This window comes from Ursus americanus, chromosome 28 (assembly GCF_024610735.1).
Source record: "Ursus americanus isolate L20-20 chromosome 28, mUrsAme1.1.p, whole genome shotgun sequence".
NCBI classification, from domain to species: Eukaryota; Metazoa; Chordata; class Mammalia; order Carnivora; family Ursidae; genus Ursus; species Ursus americanus.
In genome coordinates, this window is record NC_142154.1 from 35,467,341 (window position 1) to 35,489,386 (window position 22,046).

Below are 22,046 nucleotides of genomic sequence, written 5' to 3' on the forward strand. Positions count from 1 at the left end.
TATATTCAAGAAGTACTGCCTTGTAATTTATATTTATGGCCATACATTTAGAGGCAGGACTGAACACCTTTTATTACTTTGGAATTATGGTCAAAGGTGTTTTCTGAAAAAATGCGGTTCCACTTGTTTTAGACACTAAACACTATTCCGAAGAGAATTGCAGAGCAGGGAGGCATATCGTGGATATTTCATGACTCTTTGCCCTGAGTGTCTCTACCTCCTTCTTTTCTCTTCAGTGTTGGTACACTGATTTGCAATTAACAAAAAACCAAAATACTGCCATTAGCTTAATTCCATGTTTAAGAGGATCCTGAACTACGTGGTATGACGGAAACTTAACTATCTTCTCTCTAGGAGGAGCCCTAGATGTGGAAATACAGTGACATTTGGATACAGCCCAGGTCGTAGGCAGTGTCAAGGACATCTGGTCTAGCCCCACATCTTAGATTAGAGATCGAGCTCTGTGTGGACATGGGCTGGGTCATGTTACTCTTCCAGAGTGACCTACTTCCCGTGCTCCTTCCAGAGCTTTGCTTTGCTGGTGGTCTGAGGACCCAGGGAACTGCTCTTTGCTCCCAGCAGGCTTTTCTTGAATGTCTGCCAGCAGGTGCTCTGACTCGTTAATTTTGTTTTTTTGGGGATCTCCTCCTCTAGATCTTTTTCTCTTTCACTCCCACTCCTTTCTCTTTTTCTTCTCTTGTTTTTCTCTTACTTTTAAAAAATTGTGGTGAAATACACAGAGCATAAAATTTACTGTGTTCGCCGTTTTTACGTGTGCAATTCAGAGACATTAAGTACATTCCTGTTGTTACGCAGCCATCTCTGCTCTGTTTTTAAACCAAAACATTGTTTAAATTAAAAAGTTGGTTGACAAAGATATTAGAGGAATTTTTTTTCTTTTACTGGAAATTTTCAGTTATTTTCATGAAGGAATAAATGTTTACCTAAGATTTCAGAGTGGAGTGGAGTGTACCTAATTCATTCCAGGGCTGCCTTAACAAACTCCGACCCAAGCCCTTAAAGATAGGGGCCAGTAAAGAAAATTTCTCATTTGTGAACATAGATGCCATGATTTTAATAAATATAATAGCATTTAACTATTGTAATACATGGCCGTACCCATTATTATGTTGTAATGAAATTTCTCCTTTCTTGCTGTTTCTCTAAAGAACCAAGCGACAGTTTCCAGTCCTTACACTGTCAGTCAGCTGTGCGACCTTAGCGCTCATTTTTCCTGGGCTCCATTATCTGGAAAATGAGGTTGAGCCCCATCCGTTGCTCCCAGCTGTGGCTGCACAGTCAAATCACCTGGAACACCTTTACCACCTGTGCCTCACCCAGACCTTTTCTCTCAGAAGGGAGGGGCAGCTGCAGTATATTTTAAGTGCCTTAGGAATTCAGATATTCAGCCCTAGCTGAGAACTACGGACATAGTGATCCTCATCTAGTTCTAACTTGAAAGAGTCTGTGCCTAGTCCACGGGAGTACATCAGGCACTCTGGAAGTGGCATTGGCCCTGACAGACTTGCTTTCTCCCGTTCCTAAATCGTGGGGTGTTTGCAAGTCACCCCTCCGACTTACAAAGCTGGAGGCAAACGACAGGACTGCCCAGTGTAGAGTCACCTAGAGGCAAAGGCAAAAATCGTGGGCAGTGCCTTTCGTCCGTCCTGGGCGCCTCTTTCTAGTAGGGCCTAGTATTATGAGCAAGTCACCAGTGTTTGCATTACATAATCCGCCCGCAGGTCTGAAAGAAATAATGCAGCCTTTTTAAGTAGGTAATTGTCTAGGAGCATAACTGAGACCCTTGGTGTATTTGGGCCATTTGAGTTTTTCTTCTCTCCACCTCAACTCTCTCTCTGGTCCACAATTTAAATCCAGTTTCAAGTGTTTATTCATGCATTAAAAAATATCTCTTGAGTACTTATCATGTGCCAGGCATTGTTCTGCATGCTTGGAATACATCAGTGAACAAAAGGAACAAAAATTTCTGTCCTTGTGGAGTTTTCATTCTGATGGGAGGCAGTAGTCAATAGACAACACAATTTAATAAATTGCACAGTATGTTAAGCTGTTGAGTGATACGGAAAGAAATAATAAGGCAGGGTTGGGGTGTTGAGATTGCCAGATAGATGCAGTATTAAATCGGGTGGTCAGGGTTGTTCTCCTTGAGAGCTTGAGATTTGAGGAAGGAGATGAGGTCTTGGCCATGTGGATATCCGGGAGAAGAACAGAGCAGGCATGGAGAGTAGCTACAGCAAAGGCCTCAGGGGAAAGCATGCCTGATGTGTCTGAAGCATATCCAGGAACACACAGTGGCTGAGGGGAGAAGGTCAGAGAAAGTGGAGGACCAGATTATTTAAGGCTTTGTAGGCCATCAGAGTAACTTTCACATGTTCTTAAGGTCAGCTGGGAGCTGTTGCGGGTCATTGAGTAGAAGAGTAACGTGATCTGACTTTAGGTCTAAAAGGATCACTCTGGCTGCTGGGTGGAGAATAGGTGACGGAGGTGAGGAGGAGCCCAGAAGATCTCGTAGGAGGCCCTTGCAGTACTCCAGGTGAGAGAGAGTGTGGCCCGGACCAGAGTTGTAGCAATGGAAGACATCAGAGCAGGTCATATTCTGGATATATTTTGAGGTGGAGCTAGCATGATTTCCTCCTGGTTTAGATACGAGATAGAGAAAGAGAGCAGTCAAGGACTCCAGGATCTGGACCTGAGCAATTTGAAGGATAGGTTGCCATCAGTCGCAGTGAGGAAGCCGGAAATGAAGCCGACTTTGAGGGGCAAGGTGACAGATGTGTAATTCATCTTTGGACCTTTTAACTTTGAGATGGCTACTAGACTTCCAAGTGGAGATGTCAAGTAGCCAGTTAGATAGATGTGTAGAGTTTCAGAAGAGAGGCGAATGCATGTATTTAAAACCGTAAGCCTGGACGAGATCACCAGGGGAGTAAGTGTAGTAAATAAAGTGGACCAAGGACTCAGCCCAGGAACATTCCAACATCAGGAGAAGAGAAGGAACCAGCAAAGGAGACTGAGAAAGAATGACCAGCAAGGTAGGAAAGCCAGGAGAGTAGAGTCCTAGGATCAAGCAGAGTGTTCTTAAGATGGAGGAACGGTCAGCTGTGCCAAATGCTGCTAATAGGTCAAGTAAGATGAGAACCGAGAATTGCCCTTTGGATTTAGCAATGTGGGGTGTCACTAGTGACCTTGAAGAGAGCAGCGTTGGGGAAGTAGGTGAAGAGAGATCGGGAGGAGAAAAATTGGAGACAATGACTATAAACCTCTCTTCTGCAAATTTTGCAGAGAAATAGGTGGGAGCTAGTGAAAAGAGTGTGGCTGAGTTTTATTATGTTTTTATAGAGGAGGGCAAGAGCAGCGTGTCCAGAGGCTGAAGGACAAGGTCCAGTAGAGAGCAAAAAACCTGATGAAGTGGGAGAGAGGGGAGAACCACTGGAGTGATCTGGAGTAGGTCAGGGGTCGGCTCTAGTGGATAAGCAGAAGGATCGGCTCTGGACAGGAGCGGGAAAGTGATCTGTAGAAGGAGGCAGGGAGGGGGTGTGCGGGTGCGCATGTCACTGGGTGGGGAAATGTGATGTGGCAGTCTGTGGAAGTATCTTCTGATTGCTTCAATTTTCTCGGTTAAGTAGTGAGCCAGGTTATCAACTGTGAGAGGGCAGGAGGCGGTAGTGGTAGGATTTGAGGTGAGAGAAGAAAATGTGGATGTTCCCTGGAAGAGCGAGAGAGAAGGTGAGCTGAGGGATATAAATAAAGTAAGATCGCCAGACAGCACGAAGGGGCCCACTAGAAATTTGGTACGATAAATGTGAAGGGAAGCCAGGCAGCGCGCGCGCACGCGTGTGTTTTCCCCAGCTACCTTAAGCTGTATGGGTGCAGGCACGGAGTGATCGGGTGTGCTTTTACTAAGCAAGGGTATCACGGCAAGAGAGAGCAAGGAGTCCGTGTACATAAGAGAGTAACTATAATGATTGACCATGGAATTTAGACTGGGTAGGAAAGGGAAAGAGAAAGTCAGTGGGGAGAGGGTCAGTGAAAAGGTGATAGTTTTGAGGTCCCAGTGGAGTTGAAGAATAGTAGCATTGAGGCACTGTAGGGAGGGAGTGTGCTGTAAAATTAGGTGGTGTTCAGAGAGTGGGATGCATGAAATTGAGATTATGGTGAGGTTGTAGCTATTGGTAATGATAAGGTCTTAGGGCGTGACTGGGAATACATGGCCGAAGTAGGGTAGAGGACAAAATCAGTAAAGAAATTTAGTGAACTGAGAGATTGTTGGAAGGATCATCTCTATGTCTATTGAACTTGCTAGGAATTCAGGCAGAAATAGTATTGGAGAAAATGACAGCCAATAATTAAAATTACGAAGAAATGAGGGGAGAATGGGGGGGGGCTGTTGGATGGTGGTAGCGAAGTTCTTAGACACTTGCCATAGTCTTTGTGAAAATATCAGTAGGCTTTTATATTTGGGGAGATTTTAGGAGTAATTTAATCCATTGATTCTCAGCTGAGACCCACTGGGGGTACGGGAGGGCATATCAAATGCTTCACGCTCCCTCCCAAGATACTAGTAAGACTGTATTACCAGTTGATTGATAGGATGACGAATCTCTCAATTACGTTGGATTAAAAACTGTTAGGAATTTTGAGCTAGTCTCTTCTCTCTCTCATAGGAATGGCTTTAATAGCGTTGGACCATCCATCCTTTTTTGGTTAAATGCTTCAAATAACAGGTACTTTGTGAAATAGTCCTAGAAGCAATTCATTGCATAGAGAAATCAAAGAACTGTTTTGTTAATTCCTAGCAGATAGAGAATCTTTTTATGCTGGTGGGGTGGGGGGAAAGGACATTTGCTTTACTTTGTCATAGAGGTGACAGTTTTCTCTCTGGATGATGATGTGTTTTCCCTGCTTCTCGCTGTTACTGGCTTTCCTTTTGATCAGTCTTCTTCCTAGTCTTCTTAGGAGGCGAAGAAAGTTCCAACGGAATTGGAAAAAATTAGTTCAGGGCTACTGAAGTAGTCAAGAGGATGGGAAGAATGGAGACTGTCTAAAGTAGTAAGTTTGGAAAAACCGAAGCTGAGAAGGGATTTAACTGGAGTCTATAGTATGGGATATATATAGGGTGGATACGGACTTGATTTCCCAAATCCCAGACTGTTATAACTTCGATTTCAAATAAAATGAAAGCATTATTGAACATGGCAGGAGGTAGTTTATAGAGTACATCAGACCAAGAGATGATCCAAGCAGAAAATAGATATCTTCCAGGGGCGCCTGGGTGGCACAGCGGTTGGGCGTCTGCCTTCGGCTCAGGGCGTGATCCCAGCGTTATGGGATCGAGCCCCACATCAGGCTCCTCCGCTATGAGCCTGCTTCTTCCTCTCCCACTCCCCCTGCTTGTGTTCCCTCTCTCGCTGGCTGTTCCTATCTCTGTCAAATAAATAAATAAAATCTTTAAAAAAAAAAAAGAAAGAAAGAAAAGAAAATAGATATCTTCCAAAACGGGCTGCAGTGAATTCTCATGAATGGCAGTTGTACCTAATTCAAGTGGGGAAGGTACTTTGTGTGAAGTTTTAAGGCTAATATCCTGGAGAGCAATCATGTTTTTCTTGCCAGTATTTTTCTGTGCGGTATTTTTTCTGTCAACTCTTGTATTGGGTGGGTTGACTCATGTTCTTGAATTTGGTAGACTTTAAATAAGGCGCATTGTTTTATTTGGTGTATGTGGGTTAGCCAAGTGCAGGCGTTTAAGACGTAGACTCTCCATGTGTGCTTCTGGTGGGACGTCTTCCTTTTACAGATGGGGAAGGTGAGGCCTCGGGGAGGAGCCGTGACTTGGCCATACTCACATAGTGAGTCAGTAGCTAAGGTAGGACCGGACGGCAGAGCCCCCGACCAGGCTTGTTGTGTGTTTTTCCATTACAGTGTGTCAGTTTACATTATTGGCTGGTTAGAGAAATGAAGCACGCAGAGTGGTTAAATAATTTACCCAGGCTGCGTAGGAAATGATTGGCAGAGCCAGATGAGTTCATTCCCTGCAGAGCCCCCTCAGCCTAGGTGTTCTGGCATGAGTAAGATTTTAATAAGACAGACTGGAAGTAGTGATCATATCCGAGATTTGGACTTTTTTGCTTATTGCCTTTAAAAGAAATCTTTTCCAAAAAATAATAAATCCTTCTAATTTAATTTTAGAGTTTTAATTTATTTTAAATTTTATACGTTTTTATTGAAATATGTTTGACACACAGTGTTATTAGGTGTACAACACAGTGATTCAATAAGTCTGTCTGCTGTGCTCACCACAGGTGTGGCTCCCATCTGTCACCATGCAACGCTTACAGTACCGCCGACTGTATTCTCTGTGCTGTACCTAATATCCCCATCATTATTCCTTCCGTGACTGGAAGCCTGTACCTCCCACAACTCTTCACTCATTTTGCCCAACCCTCACACCCCCACGACCATCAGTTCGCTCTCTACTTATGAGTCTGCTTTTGCTTTTGGTTTGTTTTGTTTTTTAGATTCCACATATAAGCGAAATCATATGGTATTTGTCTTTTTCTTAATGACTTGTTTCACTTAGCATAATACCTTCTAGGTCCATTCATGTCGTCACAAATGGCAAGATCCTACTCGTTTTTATGGCCAAGAGTATTCCATTGTGTATCCGTACCATATCCTCTGTGTGCAGCCGTCTGTTGGTGGACCCTGGGGCTGCTCCAGTCCCTTGGCTGTGGTCAATAATGCCGCGGTAGACACAGGGGTGCCTGTACCTTTTCAAATGAGTGCTTTTACATTCTTTGGGCAAATACCCAGTAATGGAATTACGGGATCAGATAGTATCTTTATTTTTAAGTTTTTGTGGAACCTCCATACTGGTTTCCACAGTGGCTGCACCAGTTTACATTCTCACCAACAGTACACGAGGGTTCCCCTTTCACCACACCCTAGCCAACACTTGTTTCTTACCTGCTTGATTCTAGCCATTCTGACGGGCGTGAGGTGATCTCTCATTGTGGTTTTGAGTTGCATTTCCCTGATGAGTGAATTAGTGATATTGACCATCTTTTCATGCGTCTGTTGACTTGCAAAAATGTCTGCCCATTTGCGATCAGATGATTTGTTTTTTGGTGTTGGGTTGTATAGATGACATATTTTGGATATTAACTCCTATGGCTAGGTCATTTGCAGATATCTTCTGCCATTTAGTAGGTTGCCTTTTTTTGTTGATTTCCTTTACTGTGCAAAAGCTTTTTATTTTGGTGTAGTCCCGATAGTTTATTTTTGCTTTTTCGCCCTTGCCTGAGGAGACCCATCTAGAAAAATGTTGCTAAGGGCTAATGTCAGGGAGATTACTGCCTATGTTTCCTCCTAGGAGTTTTATGGTTTCAGTGTCACATTTAGGTCATTAATCCATTTTGAGTTTATTTTTGGGTATGGTTGAAAAAATGGTCCAGTTTCATTCCTTTTTAGGTCGCTGTCCAGTTTTCCCAACACCATTTAGTGAAGAAACTGTCTTTTCCCCATTGTATATTCTTGCCTCCTTTGTTGCAGATTAATTGACCATGTGAGCCTCGCTTTATTTCTGGGCTCTCTGTTCTTTTCTATTGATCTATGTGTTTATTTTTTGCCAGTACCATATTGTTTTGATTACTACAGCTTTGTAGTGTATCTTGAATTCCGGGGTGATACCTATAGCTTTGTTCTTTCTCAGGATTGCTTTGGATGTCTGGGGTCTTTTGTGGTTCCATATAAATTTTAGGATTATTTTGTTATTATGGTAATTTGATAAGGATTGCATTGAATCTGTAGGTAGCTTTGTGTAGTATGGACATTTTAACAGTATTAATTATTACAGTCCATGGGCATGGAGTATCTTTCCATTTCTTTGTGTTGTCTTCAATTTCTTTCATCAGTGTTTTACAATTTTCGGGGTTATAAACCTTTCACCTCCTTGGTTAAGTTTATTCCTAGGTTTTGGTTTTTGTTTTTTGTTTGGTGCAAGTGTAAATAGAATTGTTTTTTTTAATTTCTGTTTCTGCTACTTGTTATTAGTGTGGCAAAATGCAACCAACTTCCGTATAGTAATTTTGTATCCTGCAACTTTACTGGATTCCTTTATTACTTCGGATAGTTTTATTAGTGGAGTCTTTAGGGTTTTCTATGTATAGTATCATGTTACCTGCAAATAGTGACAGTTTAACTTCTTCCTTGCCGATTTGGATGCCTTTTATTTTTCTTGTCTGTCTGCTGTGGCTAGGACTTTCAGTACTATGTTGAATAAAAGTGTCTGTGGACATCCGTTTCTTATTCCTGATCTTAGAGGAAAAGCTCTCAGTTTTTCATTATTGAATAGGATGTTAGCTGTGGGTTTTTCATATATGGCCTTTATTATGTCGAGTTATGTTCTCTCTGTATCCACTTTGTTGAGAGTTTTTATCATGAATGATGTTGAATTTTGTAAAATGCTTTTTCTGCTTCTATTGAGATGATACAATTTTTATTTTTCGTTTAGTTAATGTGGTATATATCAATCACATTGATTTGCAAATATTGAACTTGCATCCCTGGGATAAATCCCACTTCATCGTGATAAATGATCCTTTTAATGTATTGTTGAATTCAGTTTGCTAATATTTTGTTGAGGATTTTTGCATCTGTATTCATCAGGGATATTGGCCTGTAGTTCTTTATTTTTGTGGTGTCTTTGTCTGGTTTTGGTATCAGGGTAATGCTGGCTTCGTAGAATGTATTTGGTATTTGCAAGCTTTCCTTCCTCTTCTGTGTTTTTGGAATGGTTTGAGGAGAATAGGTATTAACTCTTTGAATGTGTGGTAGAACTCACCTGTTAATCCATCTGGTCCTGTACTTTTGTTTTTTGGGAATTTTTTTGATTACCAGTTCAATTTCATTACTAGTAATTGGTTTGTTCAAATTTTCTATTTCTTCCTGATTTTGGAAGATTGTGTATTTCTAGGTATTTATCCGTTTCTTCTAGGTTGTCCAATTTGTTGGCATATAATTTTTCATAGTAATCTTTAATAATCCTTTGTATTTCTGTGGTGTTAGTTGTTATTTCCCCTTTCATTTCTGATTTCATTTATATGGGTCTCTTTTTTTCTTGATGAGTCTGGCTTATCTTTTTTTTTTTTTTTCCCAAAGAACCAGCTCCCAGTTTCATAGATTTTTTTCTTTTCTTTTCTTCTTTTTTTTTTCTTTTCTTTTTTTTTTTTTTAGAATCCTGATTCATTTATTCCTGCACTGATCTTTATTATTTCCTTCCTTCTCCTACCTTTGGGCTTAGTTTGTTCTTTTTTTCCTAGTTCTTTTACGTATAAAGTTAGATTGTTTATTTGAGATTTCTCTTCTTTTTTGAGGTAGGCCTGTATTGCTATAAATTTCTCTAAGGGAAATTTTGCTTAGAGGGATGCTTTCACTGTATTCCAAAGATTTTGGACCATTGTGTTTTCATTTTCTTTTGTCTCCATGTATTTTTTTAATTTCCTCTTTGATTTCTTCATTGACCCTGTGGTTGTTTCGTAGTGTGTTTTTTAGCCTCCACAGTTGTGTTTTTTTCCAGTGTCTTTTTTTCTTGTAATTGATTTCTAGTTTCATATCGTCGTGGTCAGAAAAGATACATGAGAGGCGCCTGGGTGGCTCAGTCGTTAAGTGTCTGCCTTCGTCTCGGTGTGATCCCAGGGTCCTGGGATCAAGCCCCACATCAGGCTTCTCCGCTGGGAGCCTGCTTCTTCCTCTCCCTCTCCCCCTGCTTGTGTTCCCTCTCTCGCTGGCTGTCTCTGTCAAATAAGATCTTAAAAAAAAGAAAAAAAAAGATACATAATATGATTTCAATCTTAAGTTTATTGAGACTTGTTTTGTGGTCTAACATATGATCTATCCTAGAGAATGTTCCATGTGTACTTGAAAAGAATGTGTTCTGTCATTTTTGGTTGGAGTATTTTATATATATCTGTTAAAATCTATCTGTTCTAATGTGTCTTTCACAGACACCATTTCTTTATTGATTTTCTGCCTGGATGGTCTACCCATTGATGTAACCGGGGTGCTGAAGTCCCCTACTATTATTGTAGTACCGTCAGTTTCTCCCTGTACATCTGTTAGTTAATATGTGCTTTATGTATTTAGGTGCTCCAATGTTCGGTGTGTAGATATTTACAATTGTTATATTCTCTTGTTGGATTTAAAATAAATCCCTTTTAAAAGGCTATCTGAAATGGTGTTGATACTACCTCTATTCCGTTGTTCTGCACTTAATCCAAAGTATAGATAAAGCTACAGATACTTAATGTAATAAATACTTACATATTACTTGTGAATGATAGTTTATTTTAAATTATTTAGCATCACAAGAAATTATTCTCGTCAATTTGAGTGAAAATTCTTATGTAAACAAAAGGTGCTCAGTTAATGTGTTTTTGTTAATTTCATATTGTAAAAGCAAACAGGAAATTTATACCGTTAAAATTGTAGACAAATTATTATTCTAGAAAGAGATTTGAAAATCTTCCTAAAAAAAGATACAACTTTTGGGTTATCTTATAATAACCTAGTTTTATATTCTTGGTTCTACCAGTATCTTGTTTCATAAACTAAGGTATGCATTCTTAATGTGGCATTGTTGCCCCCAAAGGGGTGAAAATTGATTCTTGGGGGGGAAGCAAAAAAATTACCCATTTTATGTATAAAGCACAGATATACATATAATATGTAAACATATACAGTATAACTGTGATATTAATATTTCAATGGGGCTGGTGTGTCATGATTAGGAAAAAAATGTCTAAAAAGGCCCTGAGTAGAATGCATCTTTGTCCCTAGTTCTTGGAACAGAACTCCTAAGGTAATATAATCAATTAATATTTGGTTTTTGTCCTGGCTCCTTAAACAGCTCCAGAACTATAAAGGTGAAGGGAGCATCTTTGGATATTCAATAACAAGTCCCTTTCAGCCACACCTGAGCTTATGTTAATGAAGTAAATTTTGGAAAGCCCCTAAAGATGGGGGCTGGTTTTCAGGGAACCGGCCTTGTGATGAGAGGGTTGGAACCTTTAGCGCCACCTCCTGACTCCTGAGGCTAAAGGTTGAGTTAGGGACCAACAGCCCATGGTTTCATCAGCCAGGCCTGTGTAATGGAACCTCCCTAAAAACCTGAGCAACCTTCCATGTTGGTAGACACCTCGAGGCGCTGGGAGGATAACACACCCTGATACGTTACCCCATGCCTCTCTTCCATTTGGCTGTTCCTGAGTTCTATTTTTGTATTGTAAATTGGTGAATTAGTAAGTAAACTGTTTTCTGGAATTCTGTGAGCCGTTCTAGCAAATTACTGAACTTGAGGGAGGGGTCGTGGGAACTCCCAGTTTGTAGCCAGTTGGAAGCACAGGTGACAACCTGAGACTTGCAGTTGGTGTCTGAAGTTGGCGGGAAAGGAGGCCAGCCTTGTGGGATTGAGCCCTTAACCTGAAGAGTCTGCGCGAACTCTAGGCAGTTAGTGTCAGAATTGTAAATTGTAGGGCACCCCGTTGGTGTCATACAAGCATTGGAGAGTTGTGTGGTGTGGAAAACCCCCCACATCTGGTGTCGGAAGTGTTGGTGATGAGTAGAGAAGGAAACAAGTTTTTCCCTTAGGGGCCATGATGAAAATGGTTGAGAAGCAGTGAGCTGAGGGATATGTTGTGAGCTCTTCCTTAGGAAATCCCCAGATACCACTGTACTCGCTGTAAAGGTCAACCTTCTAGGGAAGTCAGAGTTTCCACTATGTGCGTTATAGGTGTCACTTGCAGTGGTCCAGGAAATGAAGCGGTTAGGCCTTCACAACAGGGCTGTGCTTTTTTAGATCTCTCTGTCCATGTGAACTTGCTCACGGCGGAACCTTCCCTGTACTGTCTTGCCTCACATTTCCTCGACCTGAAAGCCCGGCTGCGGCTCAAGAACAGGGACGTGGATAAAATCTCAGCTGCCTGCTTGAGTTGCCCTCAGCCCCTGTCACGGCTGGCTTATGGCTGGAGGGGCCTACCCTGTGCGTCGTCCGTTTATAATTTGACAATATCCCCTTGTGAGCATCAGGAGAGGAGAACGTGAGGGTCAGTACTTTATGCCAGACGTGACAGATTTTAAAAGTTGACCCCTCCTCACCTGGGTGGCTCAGTCTGCTAAGCATCTGACTTGGTTTCAGTTCTGTCCATGATCTCATGTTGGGCTCTGCGCTCAGCTTGGCTCTACTTGAAATTCTCTCTCTCTCTCTCTCTCCCTCTGCTCCTCCTCTCTGTCTCTCTCTCAAATAAAATAAAGAAATCTTAAAAAAAAAAAAAAAGTTGACCTCTCCTACCCCTTTTCTGGTCTCCAGTGAGATTGCGTTCTCTTTCCGTTTGGTACATCAGAAGGCCTGGTTGCAGAGGACTCTGTTATCCCTGGAAGAGCTGGGTACCATACTTACACTGCTCTGCCTGGAACTTGGGAGGCATTTGTTAAATAAGACTTGGTTTTAAGAGCAGGGAAAAGAAATTGGTTAGTAGAAGACTGATGAGTTGTTTTGTTGTGTTTTTCAGATGAAGTTGTTGCTTATTGTTTCACGTAAGAAGGTAGCATTATACACAGTGTCCTTGTTTCAAGTTTCAATTTAGTGTTACCCCGAGGCCCCCACCCAGGCTTTGTCATCTGAGCACTGATGAGGGCCATGGCGGGGTTTAGGCTGTACGTGTGGCTCTTGGGTGTTCACTGGGTCTTTTTACAACAAATACCAGCACTGGGTGAAGGGCAAGGAAGGGAGATTTTATGATCTTTTACTGTTACCAGTCAGTGAAGGAGGGAGCACTGAACAAATATTATAGAGTTGTGACTTTGATCCCCCAGTGGTAAACAATAATTGTGGAGATTGGATTTCAGAAGCCCTGAGAATTTATTTTCCGTTTATCTATTATAGTTTAATCTCTAGTGATGCAGGTGGGTAAGGATTAAATGGAATTTTAATAACAAAAACAATGGTTCTTTAGTAGTTTTCTGTGTTCCATTATAAATGAAAAGAATTATTCATTTATTAATTTATGTTCCCCTGAATTTACTTGGTAACAAGATACAAAAGTAGAAATCCCAGATGCTAGTTTAAGGACCAATTGAAACTGATGTACAGAGCAGTGGTGAGAAATAAGTACCGAAAACACAAAGTTTATCTGGCTGCCTGATATCTAGCCTGCTCTCCTGAGAAAGTAAATGGCTCATGCCTTTAGTATAATTTTTTTTTTAAAGAGAGGGTAAAAATGATTAAGTAAAAATTTAGTCATTAAATTTAATGTTAACAGGAAATAAAACAACATCAAATTAATGAGAGGAAGAATGGTTAATAAAGAGGATTTTAGTGGGGTTTGTCTCTGCCTTGGTCATCTTGAGAAAATGGCGTCGTGTCTCTGGATCCCAGTTTCCTCATCTCTAGGGTGGGGTAGAATTATACCAACATCACATTCTGTGGAGCTGCGTTCCTTGAGTCAGACTGAGTTACTCCTCTTTTTATCCCGTGCTACTTGCGGAACTTTTGAAGGAATGATTTGAATAGTCTCTTACGCTTGTCTGTGAATGTTGTGCTCAAAAATAAAATAAATAGATCTCTGTTCGTGTGTGTGTGTGTGTGTGTGTGTGTGTGTCACGAAGGCATGGTTTGGTGGAAGAGATTGTGTAGTAAGAGAACAAGGGATATAGGGAATTGTGAACAAGTAGAAGATGGAAGGGAATAAATGAGTCAAGTATTAGACTATGTTTAAAGAAAAAAAAAATCATCCCCCAAATTGTCCATAAGCAAATGAATGGTGGGAGATGTCTGCAGGTTTGTCACCCTGGAGGCAGGGCCTCCATCTTGTAAAACATCTTTGGTAGTTTTCCTTTGGAATTCTTCTTAGAGCTGGTTACGAACCACATAAGAAAGGTCATCTTTTTCTTTGTGGTAAATTTTGTTTCCTTGCTCTTATTATTCCTCACACTTAGTTCTGAATGATTTTTGACTCGATTCTAAACATTACTTTGAGGATTTTCTAAGACTGTGCTTTAGGCTCTGGAGATGCGACTCTACAGTAGAGCCATTGTTGGAATTCGTGGAAAGCTTTCCTTTAGGTCTTTGGAAAAGACAGTGCTCATTCTGCTGTTTAGTTCAGTTTAGTAAGAGTTTGTGTGTGTGCATGCAGAGAAAAAAACCAGGAGGACACATGCCAAAGGACTGATTGGCATCTTTCATGATTTCGTTGTCTTCTTTATACTTTTCTCTATTTTCCAAATTTTCTACAATGAACATTTCATTTACGATCAGGAAAAAGGGGAAAAGCATAGCGTGGTGACTTTGTAGTCATGTCCATTGTATCTTCAAGCATTGGCAGACACTGTTGTTGACTTGCGAGCCGGTGTCCCGGCTGTCCCAGGGAGAGCACAGCCTCACTTTCATGAATTCACCACCGGCTACAATGCATCAGAGTTTTGTCTTGTTAAGCAATAGCTTCTTAGAATAATTCTTTTTGATTTCAAAAATGTTCCTTTCAGTATGTCAAGAAGAAGAGGAATATGTTAAAAATGTGTAGGCTTATTTCCCAAATACTGGTGAAATGATTTCTGATGGAGTACGTGCTTAAAATAAGTTTTTATGCAAATTGTAAGGTGTGATTTAAAAATATCATTCAAAAAATAGGCACAGCCTCTCTGTAAGTTGAAGTATCTTAGTTGTGGTATAAGTTTGGTCATATGTATCATCACATGGTGGGAAAGAAAATATTTTGTGGGGAGAGAGAAAAGGGATGTAAAGAAAACTTAAAATATAGGGAACACTTGAACTTCTTAAGATGATGCCAAATGACTGCAGCTTTAAAGAAATAAAAGCTGAATATGAAGACAGAAAATATTTAATGGGTCATCTGAGACATTTTGGGGGTGTAGCCATGGAGGTTCTTAATATTGTAGCCATGTGTATACATTTGAAGTAAACACTGCTCTGTTTAACTAATGCTTGCAGCGTCTGTCTGAGTCATATCAAGCTGTCAGCAGATTTTTCAGCATCCTTCGTATATTTAGCACTATGCTAAAATTTCCCTTTTGGCCCAGGTTTTCAGTTCTCCAAGTGTCTCATGTAATGTTCACACAATTGCTGTGTGAAGTGCGCTTCACGTTTTGTATAATAATACTGTGCTTTTAGATTTATGAAAAGATAATCCAAACAGCATCATATATATGAAATTTTCTGGAAATTTCTAATTAAAAAATAAATATATAGATAGAAGCTCCTCCCCAAGGCATTTCAAATCTTCATTCTGGTGCTATAGCTTTGTTTCTCACACTTCTGGAAAAATTCTGTGCTAATGACCAACACCAGTAGATTTTTTCACGATACCATACTTTTTAAAATCTTGTATTCCACGGGTGCCAACTTAGTAGTCTGAAACTGAATTAGATGTTTTTAGGACCAGAGTTTAATATACTTAGCTGTGCCTTCCAGAATAATTTTACACCACTTAACAACCTCCCTTCTCTGGAGCTCTGAAGATCCAGAAGAATCAGTTCAGTAGGTAGATTAATTTACTCCTTCCTAGTCTAGTATTTTGTGACATCAATAAAATCAGAGATGCTAAAGTCAATTTCAACAGCTACCTGTTAAGCTAAAGGAATAAATCTTCTTAATAGGGATGACATTTCCAAGCCCCGAGTCCTGGGGAGAAAAGTCTGGCAAACCAAAAAAGATTGATGTAATCCTTTTCTATGAGAAGAATAGTTTTACAGTGGGTGCACATGGGCAGAATTTTGCTAAACACATTTTAAACTAGGCAGAATTGAGAGTTTCTTTAAAACCGTAGATGTATAAAATATCATCCAAATTTTTTTTTGAGCCACATGAATGTGCAGGCAATCTGCTTTGGTTGAACAAAAATGAATTGTTTTTCCAATTGTGAAAATTGATACATTTCTAACCTCCTTAAAATATAAGCAGTGAAACATAGTGGACTGTCAGCTTGACTATGTTTCTCCATTGCTTATAAGAAAATTCTGAGCGAAAGTCCTTCCAGCTTATTATAATTAGCCTAAAACCTGATTATAAACTCATAGTCATCTGTGAACCTTAAAAGGGTTAGGAAATTAAAGATTCTTGTTTTTCAATTTAGTAATTAAAAAAAAAAGACCAGCTGATTCAAAGTTACTATACGTGAGGCGCAAGAGTGTCTCTTCATAAAATCACAGACGTCTAGAGCTTAGGTCCTTAAGGTCCTTGAAAGGACCTTAACGATCACGAATAGTACCCCTCTTATTTTATAGAGCAGAAAAGTGAGATGCAGAAAGATTGGTGAATTTGCCCAAGGTCACACTGGTAGGCAGAGCCAGTAGTGAAATCCAGGCTTTCTGACCTGTAGCCCAGTTCTCTTCCCACTATTTGGACTTTTTCATCGTCTTACCCATTTTTAGAAGTGGGGCATTCACTTTTTTTATTGTGATAAAATACACATAGCAGATAATCATGACATTAAAAAAAGATCTCTTTGAGTAGGTAAACACATGACCATGGAACAAAAGTTCAAAGGCACACAAAGGTTCATGGTCTGCAGGGCTGAGTCCAGCTCCCCTCACTCCTGTCCATCCCAGACCCTGTCCTTGGAAGCAGCCACTGTAAAAAAAATGAGGAATTTTCAATAGACCGTTTTGATCTAATGACTTGTCTAAACTGACACAATATTGCCTTATTCTCCACGGATTGCAACCTGGCCTGCCAAGCTTAGGTAATGCCCAGCAGAGGAAAGACACAAGCCGTGGAATTGGAGTATGGAGAGATTTGTGAATTGAATTTGAGAATGACCGCAAGCCCAACGTTTTTCTAGTAATAGTAGTGAGGGCTGTCTTACAGCAGTACTCTGTGACTCGGGTAATGCCGTTCATACGCGAGCCTCAAGTGTACTACAAGAGCTCTCACGCTATGGAAAATCCCTGTCACAGTGCTGAACTGTGTACAGCTGCTTTAAAATCTACAGCACATTGGCCAAAAAGAAGGAATTATGCTGATGTTTAAATAAACATCCTGAGGCTCCGTACAGCCATCAGCGTGAGACACCACGTGGGTCTGCTTCTCTTGGCCTCTGAGCCTCTGCTGCCCGCCTCCATGACACCTTAGTGCTTGGGCCTTGGCTGGGCGCACCCGAGCAGTTGGCCTGGAACGTTCCTGGCAGAGTGGGCAAGTTGGATGAGGAGGTGAAAGGCGCCCCAGGAGTACAGGGGCACCGTTGGCCCTGCTGCCACTGTTGGGATACGGCGTGAGAAAAGCAGCAGGTTGTTCGAGCGTGCAGCTGCCCACGCTCGAGGTCGGGCTGGAGAAAGCTGCGGGCCCCCGCCTAGCATGCCACGGCCGCGGCTTCGGCCCGGTGTAGGAGGCAGGTCTCCAGGGAGGACAGAGACTGCAGGTGCTTCTCTTTTCACTACCTGTGTGTGACTGTGACCGCAGGTTTTACCTGACGGGAGAGGACACAGGAAGTTATAGATGGTTTAAAGAGCTGAGAATGGGTTCAGGGAAGAGAGGGAGAGAGGAAAGACAGGGGAGGTAAGTTGTCTTTTTGAGAGAGAAGTTCTTTGACTTGTATATCATTAGACTCTTGGAATGTGGGTTTCACATTCTACTTGAAGGCAGTGATTTTTTTTTTTTTTCCAAACTGCCCTGATCCTAAGATTCTCCTGGAATACTTGCTAAAAGTTCAGCTTGCAGGGTACCTGGCTGGCCCAGTCGGAAGAGCATACCACTTTTCCCCCCCACCTAATACCATCTTTAGTGAAGTTAGAAGTGGTTTTTAAAAATTTTTTAAATTTAAATTCATTTCAGTTAACACATAGTGTATTATTAGTTTCAGTGATTCCTCAGTTGCGTATACCTGGTGCTCATTACATCAAGTGCCCTCCTTAATGCCCATCACCAGTTACCCCATCCCCCCACCCCCCTCCCCTCCAGCAACCCTTAGTTTCCTGTCAGAGTCTCTCATGGTTTGCCTCTCTCTCTCTGTTGTCTTGTTTTTCCTTCCTTTCTCCTATGTTCATCTGTTTTGTTTCTTAAATTCCACATATGAGTGAAATCATACAGTATTTGTCTTTCTCGAACTGACTTATTTCACTTAGTATTATATCCTCTCATTTCATCCACATCGTTGCAAATGACAAGATTTCATTCTTTTTGATGGCTGAGTAATATTCCGTTGTACATATGAACCACATCTTCTTTATCCATATCATCTGTTGATGGACATCTGGGCTCTTTCCATATTTTGGCTATTGTGGACATCGTTGCTGTGAACATTGGGGTGCATGTGCCCCTTCGAATCACGATGTTTGTATCCTTTGGGTAAATACCTAGTAGTACAATCACTGGGTTGTGGGGTAACTCTATTTGTAACTGTTCGAGGAACCTTCATACTGTTTTCCAGAGTGGCTGCACCAGTTTGCATTCCCCTCAACAGTGTAAGAGGGTTCCCCTTTCTCCACATCCTCACCAACATCTGTTGTTTCCTGACTTGTTAATTTTGCCCATTCTGACAGGTGTGAGGTGGTATCTCATTGTGGTTTTGATTTGTATTTCTCTGATGCTCATTGATATTGAGCATTTTTTCATGGCCATTTTTGTGTCTTCTTTGGAGAAATGTCTGTTCATGTCTTCTGCCATTCCTTCCCCCCCCCCAGGGTCTTTTGATAAAGTAACTTTTTTTTTTTTAATTATGATGTTAGTTATCATACAGTACATCCTTAGTTTTTGATGTAATGTTCCATGATTCATTGTTTGCATTTAACACCCAGTGCTCCACACAATACGTGCCCTCCTTAATACCCATCACCGGGCTAGCCCATCCCCCCCACCCCTCTCCCCTCTAAAACCTTCAGTTTGTTTCCCAGAGTCCATAGTCTCTCGTGGTTCACTTCCCCTTCTGTTTACCCCCCCTTCATTCTTCCCTTCCTTCTCCTACTGATCTCCCTGCTATTCCTTATGTTCCACAAATGAGTGAAACCATTTGATAATTGTCTTTCTCTGCTTGACTTATTCCACTTAGCATAATCTCCTCCAGTCCCATCCATGTTGATGCAAATGTTGGGTAATCATTCTTTCTGATGGCTGAGTAATATTCCATTGTATATATGGACCACATCTTCTTTATCCATTCGTCTGTTGAAGGGCATCTCGGCTCCTTCCACAGTTTGGCTATTGTGGACAATGCTGCTATGAACATTGGGGTGCATATGGCCCATCTCTTCACTACGTCTATATCTTTGGGGTATGTACCCAGTAGTGCAAGTGCTGGGTCATAGGGTAGCTCCATTTTTAACTTTTTGAGGGACCTCCACACTGTTTTCCAAAGTGGCTGTACCAACTTGCATTCCCACCAACAGTGTAAGAGGGATCCCCTTTTCTCCACATCCTCTCCAACATTTGTTGTTTCTTGCCTTGTCCATTTTTGCCATTCTAACTGGCATAAGGTGATATCTCAGTGTGGTTTTGATTTGAATTTCCCTGATGGCTAATGATTTTGAACATTTTTCATGTGTCTGTTAGCCATTTGTATGTCTTCATTGGAAAAGTGTCTGTTCATATCTTCTGCCCATTTTTTTGATTTGATTATTTGTTTGTTTGATTATTTGATTATTTGTTTCTTGTTTCTTGAGTTTGAGAAGTTCTTTATAGATCTTGGATACCAGCCTTTTATCTGTAGTTTCATTTGCAAATATCTTCTCCCATTCCGTGGGCTGCCTCTTTGTTTTGTTGACTGTTTCCTTTGCTGTGCAGAAGCTTTTTATCTTGATGAAGTCCCACAAGTTCATATTTTCTTCCGTGACACATCTCTTCTGCCACTTCTTGATTGGATTATTATGTCTTTGGGTGTTGACTTTGAAAAGTTCTTTATAGATTTTGAATACTAGCCCTTTATCTGATAAATTATTTGCAAAATCTTCTCCCATTCTGTTGGTTGTCTCTTAGTTTTGTTGACTGTTTCCTTTGCAGTGCAGAAGCTTTTTATCCTAATGAAGTCCAACAGTTCATTTTTGCTTTTGTTTCCCTTGCCTTTGGAGAAGTGTCTAGCAAGAACTTTCTGTGGCCGAGGTCAAAGAAGTTGCTGCATTCCAGTCTCACACTGATGTCTTTCATCCATTTTGAGTCTATTTTTGTGTATGGTATAAGGAAATGGTCCCGTTTCATTCTTCTGCGTGTGGCTGTGCAATTTACCCAACACCATTTGTTGAAGAGACTTTTTTCTGTTGGATATTCTTTCCTGCTTTGTCGAAGATGAGTTGACCGTAGAGTTGAGAGTCCATTTCTGGGTTCTCTGTTCTGTCCCCAGGCAGCTGCTTAACTGACTGTTTTTGTGCCAGTACCCTGCCGTCTTGATGACTACAGCTTTGTAATACAGCTTGAAGTCCAGAATTGTGATGCCCCCAGCTTTGGTTTTCTTTTTCAGTGTTACTTTAGCTATTCGGGGTCTTTTCTGGTTCCATACCAATTTTAGGATTGTTTGTTGCAGCTCTGTGAAAATGCTGATGGCATTTTGATAGGGATTGCATTGAATGTGTCGATTGCTTTGGATAGTACAGACATTTTAACAATATTTGTTCTTCCAGTCCGTGAGCATGGAATGTTTTTCTGTTTCTTTGTGTCTTCCTCAATTTCCTTCATAAGGTTCTATAGTTTTCAGAGCACAGATCCTTTACCTCTTTTGTTAAGTTTATTCCTAGGTATCTTATGGTTTTTGGTGCAATCGTAAATGGGATCGACTTTGATTTCTCTTTCTTCTGCTTCATTGTGAGTGTATAGAAATGCAGCTGACTTCTGTGCATTGATTTTACATCCTGTCACTTTGCTGAATCCCTGTATCAGTTCTAGCAACTTTTTTGTGGCGTCTTTCAGGTTTTCTACGTAGAGTATCATGTCATCTGCGAAGTTTGACTTCTTTGCTGATTTGGATGCCTTTTATTTCTTTTTGTTTGATGAGCATGCCACCCGATCTTGGGTTTGTGAGTTCGAGCCTCACATTGGGTGCAGAGATTACTAAAAATAAATAAATCAACTTGGAAAAAAAAAAGATAAATATGAATAAAATGAAAGTTCAGCTTCCTTGGCATCTGCCCCAGAGATTCTGCCTCAGTGAGTCTGAGATAGGGTCTTTGAATGCCAGGGTAGTTTTAATAGGTGTTCTGGGTGATTCTGAGGATCACAGTGATCAGGCCTGGAGCGTGTACTGTCATCAGTGCTAGATGTTCTCCAGATTCGTCCTCCACTGCAAGTACAAACATTGAGAGGGCCTTAGCTGCAAATGGCTCATCCATCACAGCATTAAAGCTTTATTTAAAAAGAATCATGCATGTTCCTTTTCCCCTGATGATAATGTCTTTGTGTGGATTTTTAAAAAATGTTTTTAATTTAAAATACTGTTTAAAACACCACAATATTGGGGGCGCCTGGGTGGCACAGCGGTTGGGCACCTGCCTTCGGCTCAGGGCGTGATCCCGGCGTTCCGGGATCGAGTCCCACATCAGGCTCCTCCGCTATGAGCCTGCTTCTTCCTCTCCCACTCCCCCTGCTTGTGTTCCCTCTCTCGCTGGCTGTCTCTCTCTCTGTCAAATAAATAAATAAAATCTTTAAAAAAAAAAAAAAAACACCACAATATTGGTTCGTAATGACTATTGAAGCATGAATGCTGTAGGGGCACCTGGGTGGCTTAGTTGGTTAAGTGGCTGCCTTCAGCTCAGGTCATGACTCCAGGGTCCTGGGATCGAGTCCAACGTTGAGCTCCCTGCTCAGTGGGGAGTCTGCCCCCCCCCCCCCCGCTCATGCTCGCTCTCAAATAAATAAAAAAAGAAAAAGAAACATGAGTGCTATTAACCTTTGCAAAAGATCCACTGAGTGGTCTTGTTTGTCGTAATGGCCCTGCCATTATATTTGATCGAGAACCGTGTCTGTGAGTGTTTAAATTATTCAGATTTGAGAGAGTATAGTAATTGTTAGTGACTGTTTTATTTTTATTTTTAAAGAA

General features: G+C 41.0%; 1 protein-coding gene across 3 annotated transcripts in view; it reads left to right on the forward strand.

Annotated features, from left to right (window-relative positions):
• Positions 1-22,046, forward strand: part of AAGAB (alpha and gamma adaptin binding protein) — a 54,089-nt gene that overhangs the window by 23,204 nt on the left and 8,839 nt on the right. The window lies entirely within an intron of this gene.